Below are 7,303 nucleotides of genomic sequence, written 5' to 3'. Positions count from 1 at the left end.
ACTCAGTGGAAGACAATTCTGACCATCTGCCCCCATAAATGTTGTTGTGTTAAGTGCCGTCGAGTCAATTCCACCCCATAGCGACCCTGTAGAGGTTTTCTGAGGAGCAGCTGGTGGATTTGAACTGCTGACCTTGTGGTTCACAGTTCCATGCTAATCCTACAGTGCCACACCAGGAGTCCCCATAAATGGCACAGCCTGAGAAATACTATGGGGCGGTTCTACTGTGTCCTGTAGGGTTGCTGGGAACCGAAGTTGATTAGATGGCACCGAACAAACAAAATGGAAGAAATAATATGTGCATAGGGAATCTGGGCAGATTAGAAATGCTGTTCAAAGGACCATGTAATGGTGGCTATATCCACAATTATAGAAATGCACAGGAAATAGATAATATATTCTGCAGTCTAGAACTCAGCAAAAGCTGAATTGAAGGGGCTGATCCCAGCAGTGCAAAGTCCTTCAAAGAGGGACTACATCACAAAAAATTGTCTCAAGGTCAAAGAGGAAAAAGAGGCTGTGTTAACAAAGGGCAAATCTATAATAGTAAGATAAAAGCTCTGGTAGTGTAGTGGTTATGAATCGGGCTGTGAACCGCAAGGTCACGGGTTCAAAACCACCAGTTGTTCTGCGGGAGAAAGATGAGGCGTTCTGCTCCCGTAAAGATTTACAGCCTCGGAAACCCTGTTACAGGGTCGCTATGAGTCGGAACCGACTCCACCGCACTTAACAACAACAACAAGATAAAAGAGAACAATTTCTGAGCTGAAAACAAAGTAACTGTTAGAAGCAGGGAAGCTAAACCACTGAAGTTTGGATGGGTCAAAAGACATTCTGTAAGAATGCAGAGAACATGGCTGAAGGGCAGATGGAGGAAGGCTGAGCTGCTCTGTAGAACAAGACTATCCCACCAGCTTTCACTAGCTTAATTAAGCAGTCTTGAGCATTTCAGGGAGTCTGCAGACAGGACTTTAGAAAACTAAAAATAAATGTAAAAGATCAACTTGTTGGAAAAGATACATTTCATAGATGGATATTACTAACCGGATTGAACTAGAGACTTTGGAGGTGTGAAAAGTTATTGGTTTTGCCACCTGCTAATATTTCACCATGAATGAATAAAGCATTTTCTCAGCTCTGAGTTAAAATTCTACCATTCATCTGTCAAGTTTCTCGTACTGTGGCGGCTTGTGTGTTTCTGTGGTGCTGGAAGCTATGTCCCTGGTGTTTTAAGTACCAAGTGTCACCCATGGTGGACAGGTCTCAGCTGAGCCTCCAGAATGCGACAGACGAGGAAGAAGGAGAGGCAGACCACTTCTGAATGTTGAGCCACTGGAAATCTCATAAATAGCAGCGGAACATTGCCAGATACAGTGTCAGAAAACAAGCCCCTCGGGTTGCAAAGTTCGAAATATGACTGGGAAGAGCTGCCTTCTCAAAGTAGAGTTGATCATAAGGAAGTGAATGAAGCATAGCTTTTGGGGCCTTTATTTGCTGATAGGGCACAACTCAAAATGAGGAGAACCAGCTGCAAACATCCATCAATAATTGGGACAAAGAATATATGACGTAAGAATCCAGGAAAACTGGAAGCTCTCAAAAATGAAATGGACATGAAATGAAAATTAAGATTGATATCCTAGGCATTTGTGAACTGAAATGAACTGGTATTGGCCACTTAGAATCAGACAGTTATATGGTTTACTATGCCGGGAATGACAGATTCAAGAGGAATTGTCAAAGAAAAGAATTCAAGATCTGTCTTGAAGTGCAATGCTTTCTGTAACAGGACAATATCCATATGCCTACAAGAAAGACAAGTTATGCAACTATTATTCAAATTTGTTCACCAACCACTAAAGTCAGCAATGATGAAACTGAAGATTTCTACCAACTTCTTCAGTCTGAATTGATCAAACTATCAATGCAATCAAGGTGCGCTGATAATTACTGGTGATTGGAATGTGAACATTGGAAACAAAGAAGGATGAGCAATTAGAAAATATTGCATTGGTGATAGAAAGGATGCTGGAGATCACATGATAGAAATTTACAAGAATAACCACCTTATGCGTTGCAAATACCTTTTTTCAACAACATAAAAGGCAACTAACTATATACATGGATCTCACCAGCTGGACTGAGGATACCGGAATCAAATTGATTACATCTGTGGGAAGAGACGGTAGAGAAGCTCAGTATCATCAGCCAAAACAAGGCCACCAGCAGACTATGCAAACAGACCTTCAATTGCTCCTACGCAAGTTCAGGTAGAAGCTGAAGAAAATTCAAACAAGGCCAAAATATGACCTCGAACATCTCCTGCCTGACTTTAGAGACCATCTCAAGAACAGATTTGACTCATTAGACACTAATGAAAGAAGACCAGAGAAGTATGAGATGACATTGAGAGCATCATCATACAGGAAGAAAGTAAAAGGTCATTAAAAAGACAAGACAGAAATGGATGTCACAAAAGACTCTGAAATTCGCTCTTTAATGTAGAGAAGCTAAAAGAATTGGAAGAAAAGAAGTAAAAGAGCTGAACAGTCTTTGACTTTTGTATTTTAGAAATGTCAGGAGAGACCAGTCCCTGGAGAAGGACACAGTGCTTGGTAAACTGGAAGGTCAGTGGAAAAGAGGAAGATCATCAACAAGGTGGATTAACACCAGTGACAGCAACAATGCTCAACATGACCATGCGAACACAGTACAGGACTGAACAGTGTTTTGTTTATTCTGTTGTGCATAGGGTTAATATGCGTTGGAACCTCACAACAAAGAAGAAGTCCCATTAGTTTTAGTGTTTACAGCTGTAACAGTATTTTAAGTACTATAGCATAATGGTTACAAGTCGGGCTGCTAACCTCAAGGTCAGCAGTTTGAAACTGCCGGCCATGGGAGAAAGACGAGGCTTTCTGCTCCCGTGAAGCTTTACAACCTCGGAAACCCTATGCAGGGTCGCTATGAGTCCGAACTGACTCCATGGCACACCACCACCACCACCATATCATCATGAAACATTTTCTGGGGCCAAATCATAAACAATCCCATTGAAAGAGCCACTGGAGACTCAGGTATGCCGTGGGCATATATCCAGAGCCTAAAAGCACTTCTGTTGACATAGATTTGAGAACTTGTGAGATTTTCCTTCTGACTTCAGGCTATTATGCACACTTCCTGACAGTTGGCATGTGACTAGAGTTTTGTTGTTGTTGTTGTTGAACTTGACATAATTGCAGAGATTATTTGTATCCTCTTAGCTTCCTTTGAAAACTCAGACAGCAAAGAAGAATTTCTCATTTAATAAGGTAGGCACAAGAAAATTCTGAAGGTACTGTTTATATACTTTTGCTCATTTAATTTATTTTCTGTGTTTCTGATGCCATCTTCTTTCCAGATGATTTTCCCTTCCAGCTTCATGACAAGCCATGTTTTTTTGTGTTTTTTTTTTTTAAATGGCAAATTCAAATTTTATAAACTCTATTTCAACAGTAAATAACCAAATGACCACATTGGTGTCCTGTCCCTAATAAATATGAGAGTTAGACGTAGGTTGGGGTTTTTCCTAACTGCTCTGGAAACGGTTGGATTTTCAACAATCAGTCTTTGCTAGATACTTTTCCCAATTCTCTAGCTCTTCTGCACTCAGTTTGGACCACTGGTTTCAGCACATTTACTTTTTAATAGCATGGTTAGAGCTTGAAGCAGAGATTTGTGACTGTAATTATGCAGAAAGTAAATAGAGGAATGCATTGTAGCAAATTGTAGTCTTCAGTATCAACACAGGTGAGGAAATGAATGTGAAGTCAATTACTCAAAATTGTATACCCCTCTGTCTTGTTTAAGAGGAGCCCTGGGGGGTGGAGTAATTAAGAGCTCAGCTGTTAAGCAAAAGGTCAGAGGTTCAAATACGACAGCCTATTCCTGGAAGAAAAAAGGGGCAGTCTAGTTCCGTAAAGATCACAGTTTTGCAAACCCTACAGGGCAGTTCTACTATGTCCTATAGGGTCACTGTGGTCAGCAATGGCAATGGGGTCACAGACTTGTTTAACGGCAAATTTTCTATTATGGAAAAAAAAAATGCAGATAAGATCTACCCTGAAAAACTTCAGAGAGGTCTCATGTTAAAAAGAAATCAACCTACTAATAATGAAATTGTGGTTCTCCAGTTGTGATTGTTTTATCAATGGACAAAAGCAAATGACAGAAGGGAAAACACAGATATTGTTACCAAGGGGAACATCCTCATGTGTTTGCAGGTGATCTGAAATTTCCGATCCATCATATATTTGATTCATTGTAATTTGCAGAACCACATTTCTGACCCCTCCCCTTTCAAAAGGTCGATTTCTCCGTGCCATTCAATAGCTCTGCTGGCTGGAATGAAGTACAACCCCCAATGTCTAATCTAACAAAAATGCTGATGTAAGTGAAAAACTGGCATTCTTACAGATGTTCATAGAACACAGACCTCAGTCGAATTTCAGTGATACTGACAATTTCTCATATGTCTGGTGCTACGTACATCAAGAAGCAGCCTCTGAGGTGTCTATGTCACATCATGTTGTCACCTTACAGTAGAATGGTTACATCGTTTCCTTGGCTACCATTTTTAAGGAAGCAGATCCTCAGACTTTCTTCCAGAGTTTCATTAGCTAGGTTTGAACCCACCAACCTTTAGTTTGCTACTTAATTCCAAACCCTTTGTGCTACCCAGGGACCTTTTACTACTTCATAGCCTGCTTCTGGAGTCCTGGTGTGGTGCTGTGGGCTAATGCGTCAGACTGCAAAGTTGTTTGAACTGCAAGGTTGGTGGTCCAAGCTCACCAGCTGCTCCTTGGAAACCCTATACAGGGTTACTATGGGTCAGAATCGACTCGACAGCACTTAACAACAACAACAACAGCCTGCTTCTCAACTTCTGAAAATCATTTCTGGAATCTGGCAATTTCAGACAAAACTGAACTACTGACCCGAAAGAAAAAGATTTGGAGGGAAAAAAATGCAAAAGATTTGCTTTGGTGTTGTTGGTAAGTACCTTCAGTAGGTTCTGACTCATAGCAACCTCCCTGTAGGGTTTCTGAGACTGTAAATCTCTGTGGGAGCAGAAAGCCGCATCTTTTTCCCATGAAGTGACTGGTGGGCTACCCAGAGAGCTGTGCTTTGCAATCCAGTGCTCATCCTATGGAGCCATGATACTCCCCCCAATTCTAATTAAATGTGGAGGAAATTGGAGAGCAAGAACGAATTGTTGCTGAGTTCCTTCCAACTCCCTCCTTGTGAACCTACAGCTCAGAGTAGAACTTCCTCATAGGGTATTCAAGGCTGTTACCGTCATGAAAGAAGACTTACACATCTTTCCCATGTGGAGCAGCTTGTTCAAATCATGAACTTTTTTGTTTAACTATCCAGCACTTAAAACATTGCATCACTGAGGAACCTTTGGTATGGGAGAAGCAACAGAAAATCTGGGATCTTAGCCGTTTTCAAAAGAGTGACATTTGATTGCTTTTAGGAACATACAACAAGAAATAGCTGGCATTGTTGTTCAATAAGAGTAGCATCAGACATGCTTAGAAGAAAAGTAAGATACAAAAAACATTTTTCCTACACGTTGCTAAGTATGGTTTTAAGAATACTTGAAGCTAAGTCTCCAACGTGGCTCGCGTTCGCTTCTCTCTTCGCTTGTGCTCGCTGCGGCTGCCCCTTGGCCTTTCTGGTCGCCATGGAAGAAAAGATCACAGCGTGTGTCATCCACAAAGGCTCTGGCATGTGCAAAGCCGGCTTCCCGTCGATCGTGGGGTGCCCCGGCACCAGGGCATCATGGTGGGCATGGGCCAGAAGGCTAGCTACGTGGGCGACTGGGCACAGAGCAAGAAGGGCATCCTGACCCTCAAATACCCCATCAAGCACGGCATTGTCACCAACAGGGACGACATGGAGGATATCTGGAACCACACCTTCTACAACGAGCTGCGTGTGGCCCCCTAAAGAGCACCCAATGCTGCTGACCGAGGCACCCCTGACCCCCAGGGCCAACTGGGAGAAGATTATCCAGATCATGTTTGAAACCTTCAAAACCCCACCATGTACGTGGTCATCCAGGCCGTGCTGTCCTTCTGTGTCTCGGGCTGCACCACTGGCATCGTCATGGACTCTGGCGATGGTGTCACGTACCCCGCCCGTACCCTTCTATGAGGGCTCCGCCCTGCCACACGCCATCCTGCGTCTGGATCTGACCAACTATCCCCTGAAGATCCCAACGGAGCGCGGTACGGATCGTGCACAACATTAAGGAGAAGCTGGGATATGTCTGTCGCCCTGGACTTTGAAAAGGAGATGGCCACCGCCACGTCCTCCTCCACCCTGGAGAAGAGCTACGAGCTGCCGGATGGCCACGAGCGTTTCCGGTGTTCCGAGGCGCTCTTCCAGCCCTCCTTCCTAGGTATGGAGTCACTGTTACATCCATGAAACCACCTTCAACTCAATCATGAAGTGCGATGTGGACATCCAGAAGGATCTGTATGCCAACACAGTGCCGTCAGGCGGGACCACCATGGACCCAGGCATCGCCGACCCGATGCAGAAGGAGATCACGGCGCTAGCTAGCGCCCAACACCATGAAGATCAAGATAACTGCTCCTCCCGAACGCAAGTACTTTGTGTGGGTCGGCGGCTCCATCCTGGCCTCGCTGTCCACCTTCCAGCAGATGTGGATCAGCAAGCAGGAGTATGAGAAGTCAGGCCCCTCCATCGTCCACCGCAAATGCTTCTAGACCGACTGCCCGCAGGTGCCGCCACCTGCCGCATGAGCTTTGCCCACAAACCGCACGTCTCATGCTAGCCTCTTGAAACTGGCAGAAGCCTTTGAAAAGAAGCCTGTATCTCGGTATCAGAAGCACTGTTGTTGATCTTGACCTTGTATTCAAATTACCTGTTCCTTGGTCTGTGCTTAATACCCTGTACATATCTTTGATTTAAGTCCCTAGAGCGTGTGAATCGGTCACTCTGTGGCCGAGGTGAAGGGATGACATGGTGGGGTGAAGTCTGTAGTTGTGGCAAGTCTGTGGTGGTGGTGGTGGTTGTGTGCCGTGGAGTCGGAACCGACTCACAGCGACCCTGTACAGGGTTTCCGAGGCTGTCAAATCTTTACGGGAGCAGAACGCCTCATCTTTCTCCCGTGGAACAGCTGGTAGTTTCGAACTGCTGACCTCAAGTTCGCAGCCCAATTCGTAACCACTATGCTACCAGAGGAAGAGCTGATGGCTCCAGGATCACACCTGAAGGGTTGGTAAGTGGC

The 7,303-nt window shown here is 44.3% G+C and overlaps 1 pseudogene; it reads left to right on the top strand.

Annotated features, from left to right (window-relative positions):
• Window positions 1–5,728: 5,728 nt before the first annotated feature.
• LOC102840895 lies at window positions 5,729–6,779 on the top strand (annotated as a pseudogene).
• Window positions 6,780–7,303: the final 524 nt, after the last annotated feature.

This window comes from Chrysochloris asiatica, unplaced genomic scaffold, assembly GCF_000296735.1.
Source record: "Chrysochloris asiatica unplaced genomic scaffold, ChrAsi1.0 scaffold00192, whole genome shotgun sequence".
Lineage (NCBI taxonomy): Eukaryota > Metazoa > Chordata > Mammalia > Afrosoricida > Chrysochloridae > Chrysochloris > Chrysochloris asiatica.
The sequence above is the reverse complement of the archived record's forward strand: the minus strand, read 5'-3'. Positions and strand labels throughout refer to the sequence as shown.